Source organism: Schistocerca gregaria, unplaced genomic scaffold, assembly GCF_023897955.1.
Source record: "Schistocerca gregaria isolate iqSchGreg1 unplaced genomic scaffold, iqSchGreg1.2 ptg001048l, whole genome shotgun sequence".
In the NCBI taxonomy this organism is placed as follows: domain Eukaryota; kingdom Metazoa; phylum Arthropoda; class Insecta; order Orthoptera; family Acrididae; genus Schistocerca; species Schistocerca gregaria.
The window spans coordinates 260,001-265,000 of NW_026062394.1; the positions used below are offsets into that span (position 1 = coordinate 260,001).

General features: G+C 49.9%; 1 non-coding gene across 1 annotated transcript in view; it reads left to right on the forward strand.

The window, feature by feature from the left end:
- Nucleotides 1-4,793: 4,793 nt before the first annotated feature.
- LOC126327447 (small subunit ribosomal RNA) overlaps nucleotides 4,794-5,000 on the forward strand; it is a 1,893-nt gene continuing 1,686 nt past the window's right edge. The window contains exon 1 of the ribosomal RNA XR_007561263.1: nucleotides 4,794-5,000. This exon is cut by the window's right edge and continues 1,686 nt beyond it. This is a non-coding gene — a ribosomal RNA (small subunit ribosomal RNA).

Consider the following 5,000-nt stretch of genomic DNA (forward strand, 5'->3'; position numbering starts at 1 on the left):
TGGTGACGGTGACCGCTGCCTGCGGTGGCAACGCTGGGCACAGTCGATACTCGCCGTGTGGTGGAAGGTAAACATTATGCGGTACATCAGTACTTTCCTAATAGTTCGGTCGTCTCACGGCACTGCTTAGTAAATGATGCAAGGCCAAATATAGATGATTTATGCGAATGTCCCTATACGTGCTGTAAGACTGGGCACACAACGTGAATCGCACGTCAGCCAGACACTCGAACATGCACCACTCTCGGCCTGCAACGGAGACACACAATACGTAAACATCTGGAATGCGACAATGTCGAGTGCATCCTCTCTGCCACATTGCACCGTCGACACTATGATAACCAGAGCAGTAGGTCCACCTATAAAAGCACAATACCCCACTCCTCCGACAACTACCATTGCTCAGATAAATCAACACCACCAACACACATCCTACACAGAGGGGCACCAAATATCATCCCCCGCCCTCGTGTTATACCACATGAAAAATTGCAGAAGTGAGAGACACACATCCGCCAGCCTCTTGCTACAAGCATCGAACCGACGTGACGTATCTGACGGTGACTCAGGCATCCGTGTACTGCCACCACTATCCACCCCCCCCCCCCCTCTCTCTCTGCCCCCTTCCCACACAATACCAAATTTAACCAACTTTATCGCTTAACCTAACTGTGGCTGTACCAGTTTATCGCTTAACCTAACTGTGGCTGTACCAGTTTATCGCTTAACCTAACTGTGGCTGTACCAGTTTATCGCTTAACCTAACTGTGGCTGTACCAGTTTATCGCTTAACCTAACTGTGGCTGTACCAGTTTATCGCTTAACCTAACTGTGGCTGTACCAGTTTATCGCTTAACCTAACTGTGGCTGTACCAGTTTATCGCTTAACCTAACTGTGGCTGTACCAGTTTATCGCTTAACCTAACTGTGGCTGTACCAGTTTATCGCTTAACCTAACTGTGGCTGTACCAGTTTATCGCTTAACCTAACTGTGGCTGTACCAGTTTATCGCTTAACCTAACTGTGGCTGTACCAGATTATCGCTTAACCTAACTGTGGCTGTACCAGATTATCGCTTAACCTAACTGTGGCTGTACCAGATTATCGCTTAACCTAACTGTGGCTGTACCAGATTATCGCTTAACCTAACTGTGGCTGTACCAGATTATCGCTTAACCTAACTGTGGCTGTACCAGATTATCGCTTAACCTAACTCAATTTGTCCCTTAACCTAACTCAATTTGTCCCTTAACCTAACTCAAGTTGTCCCTTAACCTAACTCAATTTGTCCCTTAACCTAACTCAATTTGTCCCTTAACCTAACTCAATTTGTCCCTTAACCTAACTCAAGTTGTCCCTTAACCTAACTCAAGTTGTCCCTTAACCTAACTCAAGTTGTCCCTTAACCTAACTCAAGTTGTCCCTTAACCTAACTCAAGTTGTCCCTTAACCTAACTCAATTTGTCCCTTAACCTAACTCAATTTGTCCCTTAACCTAACTCAATTTGTCCCTTAACCTAACTCAATTTGTCCCTTAACCTAACTCAATTTGTCCCTTAACCTAACTCAAGTTGTCCCTTAACCTAACTCAAGTTGTCCCTTAACCTAACTCAAGTTGTCCCTTAACCTAACTCAAGTTGTCCCTTAACCTAACTCAAGTTGTCCCTTAACCTAACTCAAGTTGTCCCTTAACCTAACTCAAGTTGTCCCTTAACCTAACTCAATTTGTCCCTTAACCTAACTCAAGTTGTCCCTTAACCTAACTCAATTTGTCCCTTAACCTAACTCAATTTGTCCCTTAACCTAACTCAATTTGTCCCTTAACCTAACTCAATTTGTCCCTTAACCTAACTCAATTTGTCCCTTAACCTAACTCAATTTGTCCCTTAACCTAACTCAAGTTGTCCCTTAACCTAACTCAAGTTGTCCCTTAACCTAACTCAAGTTGTCCCTTAACCTAACTCAAGTTGTCCCTTAACCTAACTCAAGTTGTCCCTTAACCTAACTCAAGTTGTCCCTTAACCTAACTCAATTTGTCCCTTAACCTAACTCAATTTGTCCCTTAACCTAACTCAATTTGTCCCTTAACCTAACTCAATTTGTCCCTTAACCTAACTCAATTTGTCCCTTAACCTAACTCAAGTTGTCCCTTAACCTAACTCAAGTTGTCCCTTAACCTAACTCAAGTTGTCCCTTAACCTAACTCAAGTTGTCCCTTAACCTAACTCAAGTTGTCCCTTAACCTAACTCAAGTTGTCCCTTAACCTAACTCAAGTTGTCCCTTAACCTAACTCAATTTGTCCCTTAACCTAACTCAAGTTGTCCCTTAACCTAACTCAAGTTGTCCCTTAACCTAACTCAATTTGTCCCTTAACCTAACTCAATTTGTCCCTTAACCTAACTCAATTTGTCCCTTAACCTAACTCAATTTGTCCCTTAACCTAACTCAATTTGTCCCTTAACCTAACTCAAGTTGTCCCTTAACCTAACTCAAGTTGTCCCTTAACCTAACTCAAGTTGTCCCTTAACCTAACTCAAGTTGTCCCTTAACCTAACCCACGTTGTCCCTTAACCTAACCCACGTTGTCCCTTAACCTAACCCACGTTGTCCCTTAACCTAACCCACGTTGTCCCTTAACCTAACCCACGTTGTCCCTTAACCTAACCCACGTTGTCCCTTAACCTAACCCACGTTGTCCCTTAACCTAACCCACGTTGTCCCTTAACCTAACCCACGTTGTCCCTTAACCTAACCCACGTTGTCCCTTAACCTAACCCACGTTGTCCCTTAACCTAACCCACGTTGTCCCTTAACCTAACCCACGTTGTCCCTTAACCTAACCCACGTTGTCCCTTAACCTAACCCACGTTGTCCCTTAACCTAACCCACGTTGTCCCTTAACCTAACCCACGTTGTCCCTTAACCTAACCCACGTTGTCCCTTAACCTAACCCACGTTGTCCCTTTGCCTAACATAGTTCACTGCTCGGAATCTCTGGTGTCGTTGTTATCCTCATGTAGATGTCTTGCGAGTGTTGCTTACTTTCCACATATTCCTGCTATCCACTGTCAATTGTACTGCAATAGGACTATATCGCCGACCCCCCCCCCTCCCCCCCCTCTGTCCCCCTCTGTCCCCCTCTTTGTGTCTCTGTCCTCTCAAGCTGGTCGGTCTGGCGTTTGAGTGTTAAATGAGCCTCGCAGCTGTTCAGTTGCATTCAGATGTCGACGCCCTCAGTGTACGTCGTGGTATGGTCTGTGTCCATTGTCCGCTGATGTCGTACGCGTAACCCACACGCTGTACCGATCATCGGTCGTTACGTACAGAGTGAAGTAGTGTGATACGTGTGACCGTACGCTGGCTGTGCCCAACGGTGTCGAATCTCAATTTCCATATGTTGTGCTTGATGCTACTTGTCTCGTCTCCCAATAACAGCTAGGTTGCACTGTGGTACGCCGTAGAGGCGTGTGGGAGGAACGTACGAACGCATTGTATGTCACCCTGGGTCGCTGGGGGTGGTGGTGCGGTGAGTCAGGTCAGGTCAGGTCAGCGTGAGCCGTCTGATGTAGTGACGCGTGTATTCCGACTTTGTCGTATTGCCTCACACAAAGTGCTACCCTGGTGGACCGCGTTCCATATCTGGGACATGCCGCAGATGCCGGTTGACAGTGGATCGCGGAAGGTACATCGCATACGTGCGCGGGCCACCTTCCACGTGTTCTCTTCTGCACATGTCGCAGTGTGTATGTGGTCTGATGTAGCGTGTCGTGACACATGACATCCTGGCATGCAAGAATTGTTGAATTCGCAAATGTAGGTGGACATCTACGTTTACTGCCCAAGATACGCAAATGAACTGGAAATCCGTTGTTGAGCGGTTGTTCACGCTGGAGGTGAATCTGTGATGGCGACGATCGGTACAGCTATTAACCGGTTGTTTCAGCGGTACCCGCCACATCCACACGCGTGACTAGGCCCATGTGGGTATGAAGCGATACGCGGCGGTGGCTTGGTGGGACTGTTCCCGGCCGGTGAAGGGGGGCCGCCCGGCGTGTTGGCCGCGCGCTGCGTGGGCGCACGCGCAACAGGCGGCTGGTGGGGGGCGCCGAGTGGCAGGAGCGCCAGCCGACGGGCCCGGCAGGCGGCGCAGCTACGCTGCGGCGCACCCTGCACGCGGCGCCTGGCGGCCAAAGTTGGTTCAGCCGAGCCCGGTGCGAAGCGCGGTGGACATCTGCAGTGTGCTGGTCTGATTGAGGACTGTGTGCGTTGAGGATGCGCCGCCGCCTGGCACTCGGCGCCGCGACGCCGTCTGCTGCTCGGTCGCCCCAGCGGTTCTCGCAGGTGGTTTGTATCGCAGTTGTGCGGACGTGTTGGCGCGTGCGCTGTGCTGGGAGAGTTCGCTTCTGCACCCAAGTGGGGCTTTGCCCTTGTGTGGCGCTGGCGTTGGAGCTGCCGGTCACCATAGGTGGCGCGTGTTGTCTCCCGCCGGCAATGCCACGACAGCACGCTCCCGGGCCTCTGTCGGCAGCGGCAAGCTCAGTTGGGAGCAAGGGTGTTCGCACTAAAACCGTCTACTCGCCTAACTCCGGGCGATTGCGCCTCTCTCGAAACCGACCAAGTACCTAGGACGGCGCTGCGCGCCGCCGGGACCTGAGAGGGTTTCGAGGTGTATCGTGCAGGGGAGCTCGGCCTCCTCCTGTTTGCAGAATAATTGAGCGGACGCTTGCGTGTTCGCGCGGGCCCCCGGGACACACTCCCGGGCGGCCGGCTGCTCAGCTCTAGTTGACGCAGCTCCCTGGTTGATCCTGCCAGTAGTCATATGCTTGTCTCAAAGATTAAGCCATGCATGTCTCAGTACAAGCCGCATTAAGGTGAAACCGCGAATGGCTCATTAAATCAGTTATGGTTCCTTAGATCGTACCCACGTTACTTGGATAACTGTGGTAATTCTAGAGCTAATACATGCAAACAGAGTCCCGACCAGAGATGGAAGGGACGC